This window comes from Hyla sarda, chromosome 2 (genome assembly GCF_029499605.1).
Source record: "Hyla sarda isolate aHylSar1 chromosome 2, aHylSar1.hap1, whole genome shotgun sequence".
Classification (NCBI taxonomy): domain Eukaryota; kingdom Metazoa; phylum Chordata; class Amphibia; order Anura; family Hylidae; genus Hyla; species Hyla sarda.
Window position 1 is genome coordinate 349074836 of NC_079190.1, and position 19354 is coordinate 349094189.

Here is a 19354-nt window from a genome sequence, read left to right on the forward strand (position 1 = left end):
CCACGCCCCTTGGTGTACGGAATTCAAATCTCTTTACACATAGCTATGTGAACGGCTTCTGCGCCCGGGGAGGCTGCGGGTCACGCACATTCGCTGCTGCGCACAATGTCACACTGTAAGTTTCCAGTCATTTCCACTGCTGGATCAAAATGGTGCCCAATAGACCTAATAATTTATAACGGGGGAGGCGGGAGTCATTGAAGTTTTGTCTTGTGAGCTGCACTGTTCTTGTCGGGAAAAGAGAATGAACAGTCGCAGGTGTGAACACAGCCGTAGTCTTGCATTCGCTTCATTGGGAGGTCCACAACATTGTATTAGTAATATTCAACCATCGACTACCTGGAAATTCATTTCCCCTTAAAGGGGTACTCCGGTGAAAACCTTTTTTCTTTTAAATCAACTGGTGCCATAAAGTTAAACAGATTTGTAAATTACTTCTATTAAAAAATCTTAATCCTTCCTGTACTTATTAGCTGCTGAATACTACAGAGGAGATTCTGATGACATCATGACCACAGTGCTCTCTGTTGTGGGTTCAAATCCCCCTAAGGACAACATCTACAAATAGGTGTGAGCTCTATATAAATAAAGAGTTATTATTATTATAATAATGTCAGCAGAGAGCACTGTGGTCATGATGTCAGCAGAGAGCACAGTGTTCCAAAAATAAAAGTATTTCCTCTGTAGTATTCAGCAGCTAATAAGTAGGGATCGACCGATATCGTTTTTTTTTAGGGCCGATATCGATAATCGGTGGAGGTTAGGATTGATAGCCGATAACTTATACCGATATTCCGGTATAAATTATCGGCTATTTATCCCCCCTCGCCGGCGCTTTAAATCAATGCACTGCGGTGGCTTTTGTGGTGCCATAGGCCGCCACCACCACCACCCGCTTCTCTCCCCCTACCTGTCAGGGTGGTCCGGGCCATCCATCCTCCCTTCCTGTAGTGTTCGGCGGCATTCCGGGTGGAGGGTGAACCGGTCCGGGCTGTCCATCTCCGGCGGTCATCTTCTCCACTCCGGGCAGGCTCCGGCCTAGTACGCTGCATAGACGCCGCTGCGCAGTGACGCCTGTGCGCAGCTACGCACCTGACATCACGGCGTAGCGGCGTCTATGCAGCGTACTAGGCCGGAGCCTGCCCGGTGTGGAGAAGATGACCGTCGGAGAAGGACAGCCCGGACCGGTTCACCCTCCACCCGGAATGCCTGCCGGACACTACAGGAAGGGAGGATGGATGGCCCGGACCACCCCCATTACGGGTAAGTTAAATTTTTTTTTATTGACTCGTAGGGTGGGGGCCCGACCGGTATAGCGGTATGGGCAAAAATATTATCGGCTTATCGGCAAGGTAATTGCCGAGACCAATAATGTCCAAAATCGTGATTATCGGCCGATAATATCGGCCATACCGATAATCGGTCGATCCCTACTAATAAGTACAGGAAGGATTATGATTTTTTTTAATTGAAGTGATTTACAAATCTTTTTTGGGGACTGACTTTTTAGTTTTTTCCTCCACAATGTTTTTATTTTTCCACCCATCCACAACAATGTGAGGACTTGTTTCTTGCAGGACAAGTTGTACTTTTTTATGGTGTCCTTTATTTTAGGTTTCACAGAAGGGAAATAGCTCGGTTAAAACTTATGGTATAATATGAGAACTATATGGTGGTATAATTTAAATACTTATGTTGATATTATATGAACATAGTATGGGGATTTTATTTTAGCACTGCATGGTGGTATTATTTGAGCACTATAATAGGGATATTAACAACTATATGGTATTATTCAGGAACTATATGGTAGTATTTGAGCTCTGCATAGTGGTATTATTTGAGCACTATATAGGGATATTAACAACTATATGGTATTATTCAGGAACTATATGGTAGTATTATTTGAGCTCTGTATGGTGGTATTATTTCAGCACTTTATGGGGATATTAAGAACTATATGGTATTATTCTTTGGGAAGAACTATATGGTCTTATTATTCAGGAACTATATGGTGATATTCGAGCTCTGTATGGTGGAATTATTTGAGCACTACAGTGGTCCCTCAACATACGATGGTAATCCGTTCCAAACGGACCATCGTTTGTTGAAACCATCGTATGTTGAGGGATCCGTGCAATGTAAAGTATAGGACAGTGGTCTACAACCTGCGGACCTCCAGATGTTGCAAAACTACAACACCCAGCATGGCCAGACAGCCGTTGGCTGTCCGGGCATGCTGGGTGTTGTAGTTTTGCAACATCTAGAGGTCCGCACGTTGTAGACCACTGTTAGAGAAAGTTGTACTCACCTGTCCCCGCCGCTCCGGACCGTCACCGCTGCCCGGGATGTCGCCGTCAACCGGTGTTGCCACGTCCCCTAGGTGTCCCCGACACTTCGTCAAGGCCTCTGCTTCCACGGCAACCGCACTCTCTGTCGCCGCCATCACGTCACTACGCACGCCGCTCCTATTGGATGACGGGACGGCGTGCGCAGCGACGTGATGACGACGATGAAGAGCGCCGACGATGCAGAGGATCACGAAGAGGACGCGCTGGAGCCCCGAGGACTGGTGAGTGACCATCACCGGAGCTCAAGGGGCACCGTAAACAGCTATCAGGTGGCAACTGAAGCAGTCTGCACTGCCGGATAGCAGTTTATGCAATGGCCCCGACATAAAAAAGCATCGTATGTTGATGCTGCCTTCAACATGCGATGGCCACTGAGAGGCCATCACATGTTAAAATGATCGTATGTCGGGGCTGTGACGGATCCTAGAGTCACCCTATCTACCTGGATGGACTTTGGGACTTCACTATTTGTACCCCTCAGTTGATGTTGTCCAGTGACATAAAGTTCAGAGTTAAAATACTTTTATTTACTGTTTTCATACACTTTCTGCACACGGTCCACTTTCTGTGCACAATACACCTTTTGCACACGGTCCACCTCCTTTACACAATACACTTATTCTACACATGCTTCTCCTTTTTGCACACAGTCCAACTTCTGCACACTTCCACCTTTTGCACTCAAGGCACAGTATAGGTAGAGCTAATCAACTTTATTGGATTATCTTCCAGACTGGCTGTCACCTGTATTGTCTTTACTGACCCTTCCCCCTGTGATGTCCTTCCTATAAAAGAAGACACTTGTTCCACAATAAAGAGTTCTGATTTTATGCCCAAAGACTGGTGTTGCCTGGTTCTTTGGGTACAAGGCTGCAATAATCTCTAGTTCTGCCTGGGGATATTGCCTGTGATATGCTGGAGCTTGTCATCAGGAAGGAGAAGTCACTTTTGGCAGAGTCAGTCCGTCACAGGGGCCATCGTAGGTTGAGGGGTCACTGTATATGGTATTATTTGAGAACAATATGGTGGTATTATTTTAGCACTATATGGTATCATTATTTGAGAACTATATGGTGGTATTATTCGAGTTCTGTATGGTGCTGTTATTTGAGAACTATATAGGGATATTAATGCAGAATTATATGTTGGTATTATTTGAGCACTATATGGGGATATTAGTTGAGAACTATATGGTATTATTATTCAGGGACTATGTGGTGGTATTACTTGAGGTCTGTATGGTGGTATTATTTGAGCACTATATGGGGATATTAATTAAGAACTATACGGCGGTCTTATTTGGGCACTGTATGTGGATACTATTTGAGTTCTATTTGGTGGTATTATTTTGTGGATGGTGTGCAGAAACGTATATATGGCAGTGTATGAAATAATTATTTTGACATATAGAATTGATGTTTAGGCACAATCCTGCATGGAGCTTATAATCACTAGGGGTAATGAATTTTGTTCCATGGCGGGCATAGAGTGGCAACAGAAGAATGATCATGATGTGCAAGCCCGCTAGCCGTGTCACGGACACATGTAAGTAGCAGGTGCCTAACATCCCTATCCCCTTGAATTCACATTGTGTTTTCTATCCCCCTCTTTTGTTTTTACTTGTCAGCAATCTGCCCCTCCCCCTCAGCCCAGGCCTATATCGGGACGAATTTGGGCGGCATTGGGGCTGCTCTGCCAGTGGGTCGTTCCCCCTGTGGGCACTGGTGTTGCGGTGCCATATTATGCTAGGGATGTTAGGGACCTGCTACTTACAGGTGGCCGTGACGTGGCTAGCAGGCTTGCACTTCATGATCATTAAGTACCATATTTATCGGGGTATACCACACACCGGCCTATAACACGCACCCTCATTTTACCAAGGATATTTGGGTAAAAAAAGTTTTTTACCCAAATATCCTTGGTAAAATGAGGGTGCGTGTGAGTGCATGCGTATACCCCGATACACCCCCAGGAAAGGCAGGGGGAGAGGGGCTGTCGCTGCCCGCTTCTCTCCCCCTGCCTTTTCTGGGGTCTAGAGCCCTGCTGCCGGCCCTTATCTCCCCCTGGCTATCGGTGCCGCTGCCCGTTCTCTCCCCCTGACTATCGGTGCCGGCGCCCCATTGCCGGTGCCGATAGCCAGGGGGAGAAAAGCGGCGCCGGCAATGGGGCAGCGGCGCCGACAGCCAGGGAGAGAGAAGGGGCAGCGGCACCCATTGCCGGCGCCGCTGCCCCGTTGCCTCCCCCATCCCCGGTTGTATAATTACCTGTTGCCGGGGTCGGGTCCGCGGTGCTTCAAGCCTCCGGTGTGCGTCCCATGTGTCGTTGCTATGCACTGCACGGCGCGGCGCAATGACATCACTCGTCATTGCGCCGCGCCGTGCAGCACATAGCAATGACGCTGGGGACGCACACCGGAGGCTTGAAGCAGCGCGGACCCGACCCCGGCAACAGATAATTAGCAGGTAGACTTTAGGCTAAAAATGTAGCCTAAAAAGTGCGTGTTATACGCCGATAAATACGGTACTCTAATGACCTATTAGTATAAAAACTTTTGCTGAGAAGCCTTAGATCACTGTGCATGTTGTAGATGTGCGACCTTGTCTGTTTTTTTCTCTACTCGAATTCATAAGATACTTTGTGATGCTCTATTAAGAACGGTATTGGTTGCCTTAAGGTTTCCAAGCCATGAAAGAAAGCTGAATACCTTCATTCAACACGTGACAGTACAACATGTGTTATCATGCTCTAAATGCAGCTAAGTCATCTATTCTAGTGAAACATGTTGATAAATGCTGCTTGTCCTTGGATCTATGTGTAAGGTCTCACACACATATGGTGCCTTTATTGTAGTTCTTTATGACTCCATTTTCATACAGAGATCTTTTCTGAAGGATTTCGGGACTAGATTCCTCAGTTGCACAAGAATATTTTTTTTGCATTCTATTACATGCTGTGGAGCCCACCTTTGGTAGCACCTTGTAGCTCTTCTTTAGGTGCCCCAATAACACAAGCACAACAACCACAGAAGGAAGAAAAAATATTTGTCCTTTGTTTCATTTAATTCTAAATTTTCCTTATAGATTTAAATAATAGATAAATGAATGAATTTAAATAGTTTTCCTATTTGTATTATTTACATTTTAATAAATAAACAGTTACAGACATAAAGGGATTTTTTGGGGAAGAGTGGGCTTTTTTAAGTGACTATGGGTGGGTTCATACTACGTTTGTAGTGTACAGGTGCCGGATCCGGTTGAGGATAACGAAAACCGGCCGCTCCCGTATCCCGGCCGAACCCCGTTCATTTCAAAGAGCTGACCGGAGTCAAACGGCTCATTTTTGCTCGGATTCCACGGTTTTAGATCCGGTGGGAAAACCGGATTTGGGGAAAAAATGAGTTGACCAGAGTCAGCGTTTGACTCCAGTCGGCTCACTGAAATGAATGGGGTTCGGCCCAGATCTGGCTGGGATACGGGAGCGGACAGTTTTCACTCCCCCAACTGGATCCGGCACCCGTACACCACAATCGTAGTGTGTACCCACCCTAACTTGGTTGGTGTGAAATACATTTGTGTAAACCCTGGGTAACATACTATCCCGTGGTCAGCTGCTCAGCCACATCACCATGACTAAGATCTAAGAATAAACCTATCATTTACTATGATCTAGTCAGTGAACTTGTATTCCTTTTCACTGTAGCCAAGCAGTGATGACTACAAACTAACATGACTATTCAGTGGATAGTTCACAAAATGCAAATCTCTATTTCATTCATTGAAGCACTTAACGCATATAAACCCCATGTGTAAACAAGGAACAATAGCTTTCTACAATGTAACCATACTAAATAGCAGATCACAATGCAAATATATTTGCTTTACAAGATTGAAGGGCTTAACCTTTTTTTTCAATATCTGGAGGTCCGCAGGTTGAAGATCACTGGTCTCGGGCATTATCAAATCCCCATATCAAACCTCTCCTGCTCTGGACAATTCCTGGGAATAAGGAAAACAGGCACTCCATAGAGTAGTAACGTTTAGGATGCAATGGTGAGATAAATATATAAATAAATTGCTCACCCTGGGTGGTTGTGCAACTTCATACACAACAATGATGTAGGCGTGGTAAGATGTTAGGTCGTCTGCTGCCCTCCGGTAAATATAAGGCAAGAGGAGAAAAGGCTTCAGAAGGTTACCCGGTTCCACGGCGCTGAACGACCACAGCAGGTGAAGGAGTAAAAGGATTTTATTGCATTCTGGACAATAAAATCCTTTTAATCCTTCACCTGCTGTGGTCATTCAGCGCCATGGAACCGGGTTCCTTCTGAAGCCTTTTCTCCTCCTGGACAATTCCTGCCACGGACAGAGGTGGCAGCAGAGAGCACTGTGGTCAGACTGGGAGAACTACACAACTTCCTCTGTAGTATACAGCAGGGGATAAGTACTGAAAGGATTAAGCTTTTTATATAGAAGTCACTTACAAATCTGTTTAACATTATGGCACCAGGTGATTTAAAAAACATTTTTTTTCCTCCGGAGTACTCCTTTATTATTTTAAATAAAAATTCAAAATCTCATAACATAACATAAAAACCTTGCCAGCGTTGTTATATTGCCAAGAAGAAAGTAATAGGGCACAAAATAATTAAAATAAGTGTAAATGGGGCTCTACATGTGCATGTGTAGACATCTATACATATATATCAAAAACACAGGAAACGCACAAACAAACATGCACACACATAACGATAAAATAACTTTATCATATAATGCAGGCTCCAAGGCAATGAAAACCCTTAATAAGCAATAAGCATATTAAAATCAAGGATATAGATAATAGTATTTATATGCCGCTCTGCGGTAGTAAGCCAAAAATAAAAAATAAATAAATATCAGTACACCAACAGTACCCAAAATATCACACCATGACCCCTGACGGAACTGCTTGTTTAACAGCTGCTTTTGTAGCAGTGACAGTGTCTGCTAAACAAGCAGCTCTGTCAGGGGTCATGGTGTGATATTTTGGGTACACGTTGGGTCTTCATTCCTTTGTGGTTTCATGCAAAGGCAATATTATTATTGCTCAAAATGTAAAAAGAAGTTCAACTGGCACTGCTATATTATTCCTGGGATTAGGCAATCCCCAACTCTTCAGTGCAGCACAGTCACTTATAATAAGCCTCAAGGTGGTGCTCAGCTCAATAATGAAGTCTTCAAATACAGAAACAATGTAAAAAGAAAGCAGCGGCAGCTCACCAATTAACCTCTTCAGGACACAGGACGTATGGATACGCCCTGCATTCCGAGTCCTTAAGGACCGAGGGCGTATCCATACGCCCGTGGGAAATCCGGTCCCCACCACTAGCCGGTTGGGGACCGGAGCCAGATGCCTGCTGAAATCATTCAGCAGGCACCCTGGCACATCGCCCAGGGGGGTCCTGAGACCCCCCCCATGTCGGCGATCGGAGAAAATCGCATGTCAATTCAGACATGCGATTTTCTCCAATTCCGGGCTGATCGGGTCTCTGGTGACCCGATCACCCGGAAAATAGGGCTGATCGGAGTTGTCAGCAACAACCCCAATCAGCCTAAAGGATTGGAGTGAGATCGCAAAGCTGCGATCTACTCCTATCCCCTGCCATTACTCAGAACAGAGTTCTGACCAATGGCAGCGCAGGACAGGGGGTTGCCATGGCAACCCCCCGTTCTGCCCACCCCTGGATGTCGAGGGGCTCTGGAAAGAAGATGGAGGCCGTACCTGCAGGAGAAGATGCCTGGGGACCTGGGATCTTCGCTGGAGCCTGCAGGATCCTGATCAGGTAGGGAATAGACGGGGGGGGGGGGTGTTTGAAAGTGAAAGTAAATCGATCTTTACTGTGGCAACCACTAGGGGGGCCAAACTGCAACTCCCAGCATGCCCAGACAGCCAAAGGCTGTCTGGGCATGCTGGGAGTTGTAGTTTTGCAACATCTGGAGGGTCACATTTTGGAGACCAATGTTACAGTGGTGCCCCAACAGTAGCCCTCCAGATGTTGCCAAACTACAACTCCCAGCATGCCTTGACTGTCCAGGCATGCTGGGAGTTGTAGTTCTGTAACATCTGTCCCTTCAGATTTAGCAATTTTCATGACATTTTTGAAAATTGCTGCTCTACTTTGAAGCCCTCTAATTTTTTCAAAAAGCAAAAATATGTCCATTTTATGATGCCAACATAAAGTGGACATATTGTGTTTGTGAAGAAAAATAAAATTTATTTGCAATATCCATTTTCCTTACAATTAGAGAGCTTCAAAGTTAGAAAAATGCAAAATTTTCATGAAATTTTGGGATTTTTCACCAAAAAAGGATGCAATTAACGCCGAAAATTTACCACTAAAATAAAGTAGAATATGTCACGAAAAAACAATCTCAGAATCAGAATATTCGGTTAAAGCGTTTTCGCGTTATTAATTCGTAAAGTGACGGTGGTCATAATAGCGAAAAAGGGCTCAGTCCTTAAGGTGAAAAAGGGCTGCGTCCTTAAGGGGTTAAAGCAGAGCTTCTTTGTTTTCAGCGGGTTGACATGCAGGTGTAAGTTTCACAAAAACAGAGCGACGTTCGTTTCACACAGGAATGTGCTTCTTCTGGCTCTCCAGAAGAAGCACATTCCTGTGTGAAACGAACGTCGCTCTATTTTTGTGAAACTTACACCTGCATGTCAACCCGCTGAAAACAAAGAAGCCCTGCTTTAATTGGTGAGCTGCCGCTGCTTTCTTTTTTACGTTGTTGCAATATTATTATTGTACACTTAGTTCTTTACTTGGTTTATTTCCTTGATATTTTTTCAGGTGTATTTTCATTTCTTTTCTTAGGTGTAATTTCTCCAGTGTTGTATGGTATGCATTATTTTTATGTTAGACTTGTGATATTTTGGGCACTGTTGGTGTGCTGGTATTTTTTTGTTTTTGTTTCTTACCCTCTTTTTATCAGTCTTATTTTTGGCTTTGTACCACAGAGTACCCTATAAATACCATTATATGCCTATTTTTGCATATGCCTATTGCTTTTTAAAGGAATATTTTGGTTTCCGAAAATTTTATTTAACCCCTTGGGGACGGAGCCCATTATAACCCTAAGGACGGGAGCATTTTTTGCAAATCTGAACACTGTCACTTTAAGCATTAATAACTCTGGGATGCTTTTACTTATAAATTTGATTCCGAGATTGTTTTTTCGTGACATAAATTTTCGTGGTAAATTTTGTCGATATTTGCATCATTTCTTGGTGAAAAATTCCAAAATTTGATAAAAATTTGAAAATTTTGCATTTTTCTAACTTTGAAGCTCTCTGCTTGTAAGGAAAATAGACATTCCAAATGAATGATATATTGATTCACAAATACAATATGTCTACTTTATATTTGCATCATAAAGTTGACATGTTTTTACTTTTGGAAGACATCAGAGGGCTTCAAAGTTCAGCAGCAATTTTCCAATTTTTCACAAAAATTTCAAAATCGAAATTTTTCAGGGACCAGTTCAGGTTTGAAGTGGATTTGAAGGGTTTACATAGTAGAAATACCCCATCAAATGACCCAATTATAAAAAACTGCACCCCTCAAAGTATCCAAAATGACATTCAGTAAGTTTGTTAACCCTTTAGGTGTTTCACAGGAATAGCAGCAAAGTGAAGGAGAAAATTCAAAATCTTCATTTTTTACACTCGCATGTTCTTGTAGACCCAGTTTTTGAATTTTTACAAGTGGTAATAGGAGAAAAAGCCTTCAAAAATTTGTAACCCAATTTCTCTTGAGTAAGGAAATACCTCAGAAAACCCCTCATGGCATACCATTTTAGAAACTACACCCCTCAAGGCACGTAACAAGGGGTCCAGTGAGCCTTAACACCACACAGGTGTTTGACGACTTTTCGTTAAAATCGGATGTGTAAATGAAAAAAAAAATGTTTTCACAAAAGTGCAGATTCTTCCCCAAATTTACCATTTTTACAAAGGGTTATGGGAGAAAATGCCCCCCAAAATTTGTAACTCCTTCTCTTCTGAGTATGGAAATACCCCATGTTAGGATGTAAAATGCTCTGCGGGCGAAATACAATGCTCAGAAGAGGAGGAGCGCCATTGAGATTTTGGAAAGAGAATTCGTTTTGGAATGGTAGTCAGGGGCCATGTGCGTTTACAAAGCCCCCTGTGGTGCCAGAACAGCGGACCCCCCACATGTGACCCCATTTTGGAAACTACACCCCTCACAGAATTTAATAAGGATGCAGTGAGTATTTACACCCCACTGGCGTTTAACAGATCTTTGGAACAGTGGACTGTGCAAATGAAAAATAAAATGTTTCATTTTCACGGACCACTGTTCCAAAAAATTTGTCAGACACCTGTGGGATGTAAATGCTCACTGCACCCCTTATTACATTACACGGGGGGTGTAGTTTCCAAAATGGGGTCACTTGGGGGAGGGTCCATTGTTCTGGCCCTATGGGGGCTTTGTAAACTCATGTGGCCTTCAATTCCGGACACATTTTCTCTTCAAAATCCCAATGGCGCTCCTTCTCTTCTAAGCATTGTAGTGCGCCCGCCGAGCACTTTACATCCACATATGGGGTATGTTCTTACTCAGAGGAAATGGGGTTACAAATTTTGGGGGGCTTTTTTCCTATTTACCCTTGTGAAAATGAAAAATTAAGGGTAACACCAGCATTTTAGTGAAAACATTTTTTTTTCATTTTCCCATCCAACTTTAATGAAAATTCGTCAAACACCTGTGGGGTCTAAATGCTCACTATACCCCTTGTTACGTTCCGTGGGGGGTGTAGTTTCCAAAATGGGGGCACGTGGGTATTTATGTTTTTACGTTTATGTCAGAACTACTGTAAAATCAGCCACCCCTGTGCAAATCACGAATTTAGGCCTCAAATGTACATGTTTCGTTCTCACTCCTGAGCCTTGTTGTGTGCCCGCAGAGTATTTTACACCCACATATGGGGTGCAAAATTTGTAGTGCAATTTCTCCCGATTACGGAAATACCCCATATGTGGCCCTAAACTGTTTCCTTGAAATACAACAGGGCTCTGAAGTGAGAGAGCGCCAAGCGCATTTGGGGACTAAATTAGGAATTACATAGGGGTATTCTACGCCAGTGATTCCCAAACAGGGTGCCTCCAGCTGTTAGGCTGGGTTCACACCACGTTTTTCAAATACGGTTACCGTATACGGTTTTCCGCAAAAAAAACGTATGGCAAAAACCGTATGCAACCTTATACAACCGTATGACTCCAAATTAAAACGTATACGGTTTTTCCCCGTACGGTTCCATCCGTTTGCATCAGTTTTTGCCAACGGTTTTGCTATTTTGTTGGACTTAGTTTTCCAGCAATTTAATAAAGTTACTATTGTTCTATTGAAATTCCAATCTGCGCATGTGTCAACTCCAAAAACGGATTACAAAAACCGCGTGCAACCGTATTCTGAAATTCTGTGTACGGTTCTCATAGACAACAATGTTAAAAGAACCGCATACGGTTCCCATACGGTTTTCCAACCGGAGGCAAAAACGGGGTCGACAGCGTTTTTGCCTACGGTTGAAAAATCGGCAAAACCGTATCCGTGGCAAAACGGATGCAACCGTACACAACATTTGGAATACGGTTTACAATGCATTCTCTATGCATACGGTTTCGGATACGGTCGTATATGTTTTTTTGCGGAAAACCGTATACGGTTACCGTATTTGAAAAACGTGGTGTGAACCCAGCCTTACTTAACTCCTAGAATGCCTGGACAGTCAGTGGCTGTCCAGAAATGCTGGGAGTTGTTGTTTTGCAACAGCTGGAGGCTCCATTTTGGAAACCCTGCCGTACAATAAGTTTTTCATTTTTATTGGGGGGGACAGTGTAAGGGGGTGTATATGTGGTGTTTTACTCTTTATTATGTGTTAGTGTAGTGTAGTGTTTTTAGGGTACATTCGCACTGGCGTGTTATGGTGAGTTTCCCGCTAGGAGTTTGCGCTGGGGCAAAAAAATTGCCGCAGACCAAACTTGAAGCAGGAAACTTACTGTAAACCTGTCCGTGTGAATGTACCCTGTACGTTCACATGGGGGGACAAACCTCCAGCTGTTTCAAAACCACAACTCCCAGCATGCACTGACAGTGCATGCTGGGAGTTGTAATTTTGCAACAGCTGGAGGCACACTGGTTGGAAAGCCTTCAGTTAGGTTCTGTTACCTAACAATATATTCCAACCAGTGTGCCTCCAGCTGTTGCAAAACTTCAACTCCCAGCGTGTACTGACATACTGTGCATGCTGGGAGTTGTACTTTTGCAACAGCTGGAGGCACACTGGTTGGAAAACCTTTAGTTAGGTTCTGTTACCCAACAGTATTTTTCAACCAGTGTGCCTCCAGCTGTTGCAAATCTACAACTCCCAGCATGTACTGACATATTGTGCATGCTGGGAGTTGTACTTTTGCAACAGCTGGAGGCACACTGGTTGGAAAACCTTTAGTTAGGTTCTGTTACCTAACAGTATTTTCCAACCAGTGTGCCTCCAGCTGTTGCAAAACTACAACTCCTAGCATGTACTAATCGCCGAAGGGCATGCTGGGAGATGTAGTTATGCAACATCTGGAGGTTACGCAACTACAACTCCCAGCATGCCGAGACAGCTGTTTGCTGTTTCAGCATGCTGGGATTTGCAGTTTTGCAACATCTGGAGGGCTACAGTTTATAGACCACTGCCCAGTGATTTCAAAACTGTGACCCTTCAGATGTTGCAAAACTACAAATACCAGCATGTCCAGACAGCAAAGAGCTGTTTGAGCATGCTAGGAGTTGTAGTTTTGCAAGATCTGGAGGGATACAGTTTAGAGACCACTATATAGTGGTCTCAAACTGCAGCCCATCAGCTGTTGCAAAACTACATATTCCAGCATGCCCAAACAGCAAACAGCAAACCGGCTTCCGTAGGATCCAGGGAGCTGTCCTCTTCTGCCGCACGCCGCCCTCGCCGATCTCTGTCGTCGCCCGCAGCCTCCGGAGGGGTAAGTAGACCTTCGGCGTTCAATCCCCGTCGTTTTCCCCGTCCTGACCCGCCTATTGTGGGTGGGCAGGACGGGGAAAACGAAAGTAAACCCCTTCGCCCCTGATCTGCTATTGGTGGTCGCGTCTAGACCACCAATAGCAGAGATTGGAGGGGTGGCACCTCTGCCACCTCACTCATATCGCTGTTGGGGGATCGTAGTTGTCTTAGACAACCGCGATCCCCCTTCTATTCCGGGTCACCATAGACCCGTAATGACCCGGAATTGGCGCAAATCGCAAGTGTGAATTCACTTGCGATTTGCGCCGATCGCCGACATGGGGGGGTCTAATGACCCCCCTGGAGATTTGCACGGGGTGCCTGCTGATAGATATCAGCAGTCACCCCGGCCCGGTCCCCGCCCGGTGCGCGGCGGGGACCGAAATTCCCACGGGCGTATGGATACACCCTTCGTCCCCAACAGGTTAAAGGGGTTATCCAGGAAAAAACTTTTTTTTATATATATATATCAACTGGCTCCAGAAAGTTAAACAGATTTGTAAATTACTTCTATTAAAAAATCTTAATCCTTTCAGTACTTATGAGCTTCTGAAGTTAAGGTTGTTCTTTTCTGTCTAAGGCTGGAACTCCATAGCTTTTTTTTTTTTTTTTGCAAAAACACCATTAAAAACGCCAATTTTCCCGCACGGCGTTTTTTCAGTGAAAAAACACCGCGGCCAGATGTTAGCTGCAAGTCAATAGTAAACTGCAAAATGCCAGATTCACTTGGCGTTTTTTTCTATCCTTTTGGCGTTTTTCAGCAATTTCGGGCTCAGAGGCTGGATTTTCTAAACGCCCGACAAAACCTAGTTTGGCATTTTTTGCCCTGAAATCGTGGCGTTTTCCTCCCATAGAAGTCTATGGGAGAGCAAAAACGCCAAGAAAATCGCCATGTTGATTTTAAATTTAGCGTTTTTGCAGGCGGTTTTTATTCTTTTTTGGACTTTAGCGAACCAAAAAATTATGGAGATACCATTTTTATAAAAATTTCGTAGGGTACCATAAAAAAAAAATGATAATAAAAAAGATACAGTAGTGATGGAAAAAATTGTATCTAACGAAATGTATCTTTTTTTTTACGAAATGTTTATAAATTTTTAAACAGGGATCAATTTATGTGAGCGGATACAGCACTAAAAATGTAGCCGACAATAATAAAAATGTAGTGTGTGTGTTTTTCCCTTTTTTTTATTTTTTACATTTTTTAGGTAGTACTACTACTCCCAGCATGGAACACACTGTTCCATGATGGGAGTAGTAGTACCTGTACTAATTGACAGATCGCCCGTTGCGATCCTCCTGTATAATGTATAGATGCGGCGGTCGCTCTTCTATGGTCCCTGCACTGCCGTATATATACACATATTCATATTTCCCGCAGAGAGCTGAGAGAGAAATCGGAATGTGTATATATATACGGCGTGCAGGGGACAATAGGAGAGCGGCCGCCGCATCCATACATTATACCGGAGGATCACAGCGGGTGTCAGGAGTAATACTCGCAGTGATCTTTCCTTAATTACAAGTACTACTACTCCCAACATGGAGCACACTCTGCTCCATGCTGGGAGCTGTAGTACCTGCATTAATAGACAGATCGCAGAAGTTACTACTGACATCCGCTGTGATCGTCCTGTCTATAGCAGAGATGGAGCGACTGTATACATCGCTCGCATCCCTGCTCTGCTCTATACTCCGGGCCGGCCACTCATTCATTGATATTTTCCTCAGAGCTGTGATTGACTGCAACCATCCGGCCAATCACAGCTCTGGGCGGAAAATATGAATAGAACGTCACTCAGAGTACAGAGCAGAAATGTGAGCGCTGTCTAGAGCTGTTCCGCTTCTCTGCTATATAATGGACAATCGCATCGGGTGTAAGACAGACACCTATGGCGATATGTCTATAGTACAGGTACTACTACTCCCAGCATGGAACAGTGTGTTCCATACTGGGAGTAGTGGTACTACATAAAAAATTTGGGGGAAAAAAAAGTTAAACACACACTTTACAAAAAAAATTATTAAAACTTTGTTATAAAAAATAAACATTTAGTTAAATACATTTTTACATCCCTACTGCATCCTTTTTTTTTTTCTTCGATACCCAACTATTTTGTAAAAAAAAACGCAAAAGGGGCCAAAAACGGCAAATTCCACACAAAGGTAAAAACCCCTAAAATACCCCTTTAACCTCTTAAGGACTCAGCGTTTTTCCGTTTTTGCATTTTCATTTTTTCCTCATCACCTTCTAAAAATCATAACTCTTTAAATTTTGCACATAAAATTCCATATTATGGCTTATTTTTTGCACAACCAATTCTACTTTGCAGAGTCATTTTACCAAAAAATCCACGGCGAAACTGAAAAAATTTAGGAAAAAATGTCATTTTTTTATTTTTGGGGCTTTCGTTTCTACACAGTGCATTTTTCGGTAAAAATGACACCTTATCTTTATTCTGTAGGTCCATACGATTAATATGATACCCTACTTATATAGGTTTGCTTTTGTCGTACTTCTGAAAGAAATCATAACTACATGCAGGAAAATGTATACGTTAAAAATTCTCATCTTCTGACCCCTATAACTTTTTTTATTTTTCCGCATACAGGCCGGTATGAGGGCTCATTTTTTGCGCCATGTTCTAAAGTTTTTATTGGTACCATTTTGTTTTGTATTGATCGGACTTTTTGATCACTTTTTATTCATTTTTTCATGATATAAAAAGTGACCAAAAATACGCTATTTTGGACTTTTGAATTTTTTTGTGCATACACCATTGATCGTGCGGTTTAATTAATGATATATTTTTATAGTTCGGACATTTCCGCACATGGCGATACCACATATGTTTATTTTTATTTACACCGTTTTTTTTTTTTTTTTTTTATGGGAAAAGGGATTCAAACTTTTATTAGGGAAGGGGTTAAATGACCTTCATTAACTTTTTTTTGCAGTGTTATAGCTCCCATAGGGGGCTATAGCACTGCACACAGTGATCTTTTATACCGATCCCTGCAAAGCCATAGCTTTGTATGGATCAGCGTTATAGGGGGTCAATTGCTCAAGCCTGTAGCTCAGGCTTGGAGCAATCAAACGCCGATCGGACGCTACGCAGCAAGGTCCGCGATTTTATCGCAATAGTCCCGATCAGCCCGACTGAGCTACCGGGAAGCTTTTACTTTCATTTTAGATGCGGCGATCAACTTTGATCCCCGCGTCTAAAGGGTTAATAGTGTGAGGCACAACGATCTGTGCTGCACCCTATTAGCCCAGGGTCCCGGCTATTATAAGCCGCCAGGACCGACCCGATATAATGCGGGGTCATGGCGTGACCCCGTTTTAAATACCGGGTGCAGGGCGTACAGGTACGCCCTGCGTCCTTAAGAGGTTAAGGACCAAGCCTATTTTGGCCATAAGAACCAGGCAATTTTCGTTTTTTTTCCTCCTGCCCTTCTAAAAACCCTAACACTTTCAATTTTGCACCTATAGACCCATATAAGGGCTTGTTTTTTGCGTCACCAATTGTACTTATTTTATAACATAATCCGCAGTGAAGCAAAAAAAAAAAAAAACATATTTATGGTGTGAAATTTAAAAGAAAAAACACTCCATTTTGTAACCTTTGGGAACTTCCATTTCTACACAGTGCACTTTTCTGTAAAAATGACACCTTATCTTTATTTTGTAGGTACAACTTTTTTTTCCCCACATATGGGGCTATACAAATGATCTGTAGTTTTTAATGGTTCCATTTTTGTTTTGATGGGACTTTTTTATCGGTTTTTATAAAAAAAAAAAACATTTTTATGTTATATGAAGTGACCAAAAATGCACAATTTTGGGCTTTGGTATTTTTTTACATGTACGCCATCAACCTAGCGGTTTAGCTACCTTTGTATTTTAATAGTTCGGACATTTATGCACGCGGTGGTACCACATAATGATTATTTTAAATTTTTATTTTATTATTTTAATTAAAAAAAAAGGGAAAAGGGGGGATTCAAACTTTTATAAACTTTACTTTTTTTTTTTTTTTTTTTTTTAGCCTGCATGGCTGGCTGGGAGCAGCAGAAGACAGATTGGACGGCTAGGAGGCAAGTAAGGCTCTCGCCATCCTCTCAGCTAATCAGGACATCACGGTTTCACCACGATGGTCCCGATCAGCTCCGCTGAGCTGCCGGGATACTTTTACTTTAGTTTTAGACACCACATTCAACTTTGATTGCGGCGTCTAAAGGGTTAATGCCCGATCGGCAGTTGCCGACATTAACCCTGGATCCTGGCTGCTGATAGTAGTTGGGACCCACCGGGTTTGAAGCATGCTCAGCTTGTGGGCAAGCTTAAAATCCTGCTACAGGGACATGGATGTACAGGTACGCCCTTGGTCCTCAAGTACCGGGATGCAAGGGCGTACCTGTGTGCCCCCTTGGTCCCCAACAGGTTAAAGAAGACCTGTCATATCCTACAAAAAATTTATAAATGTCATATGTTACTTAGTACCTACTCCTTATCATGTACATATATTTTTTGTGTCTAGCACATATATTTGGCTACAAATACCTTCCATCTGTTGCTTACTTGGTTTGTCATTCTGTGTTTTCAATGGGGCATGTCCTCACTGTGCATGACTCATCTTTCTCACTGAGTGCTGGGTCTTTTTATCCAATCACTGCAGGCTGCTTTTTAGCCCCCTCCTCTCTGTTTTGATAGGGGTCTGATAGGACAGAAGTGAGCACAGAGGAGTGCCAGTTCCCCCTTCACTTACTGGACTTTATCCATACTTGCACCTTAGCTTGGAAAAAGATTATGCTGCAGCCGGACAGAATTAGGACAATGAGATAGAGGGCTATGAGAGCTTTACTGGATAACACATTTTGGGCACGGTGATTCAAAAGTCCCTTAGTGGTCTTTTTATAGGCCATGATTTCTATAGAAAGTAAATACAATTTTGTTATGAAAATATTAGAAAGGTAAATGTTTTGCCATGATGTATAACATTTTAAAAAGTTTTGAATCTGACATTGCCCATTTAAGTAAGACTATCACCCGACTTAGATACAAATTACTAATATAGTGTTATCAAGAATTAAACTGGCATCAGGATGCATTTACAGGATTCACCCATGTCAGAAAGTTGTGTAGCTTTCTAGCTTCTCCCTTTCTCCCAAGAAATGTTTTCAAATCAACTGATGCCAGAAGGTTTAACAGATTTGTAAATGATTTAAAAATCGTAATCCTTCCAGTTCTGATCAGCTGCTGTATGCTCCAGAGGAAGTTGTGTAGTTCTTTCCAGTCTGACCACAGTTCTCTCTGCTGCCACCTGTGTCCGTGTTAGATCCCCATAGTAAACTTCTTCTGCTCTGTACAGTTCCTGACACGGACACAGGGGGCAGCAGAGAGAACTGTGGTAAGACTGGAAAGAACTACACAACTTCCTCTGGAGCATACATCAGCTGATAAGTACTGGAAGGAGTTAAGATTTTTTTTTTTTATAGAAGTAATTTACAATTCTGTATATCTTTAATATCTGTAATATCTTTCTGGCACCAGTTGATTTGAAAATATTTTTTTCCCCACCAGAGTACCCCTTAAGGACCAGGCCAATTTTCACTGTAGGACCAGAGCATTTTTTGCACATTTACACAGCTGTCACGCCCCCTCCCATAGGGTTGCATTGAGGGGCGGAGCGTGACATCACACGGGGGGCAGAGGTGTGACGTCACACGCCGCCGGCCCTGTGGTCGCCGGTAATCAGACCCAGAGCGAACATGCTTCGGGGACTGATTTTAACTGGGGTGCTGCGTGCAAGATCACGGGGGTCCCCAGCTGCGGGACTCCCATGACCAGGCATCTTATCCCCTATCCTTTGGATAGGGGATAAGATATCTAAGCGCCGGAGTACCCCTTTAACACCCCACAGG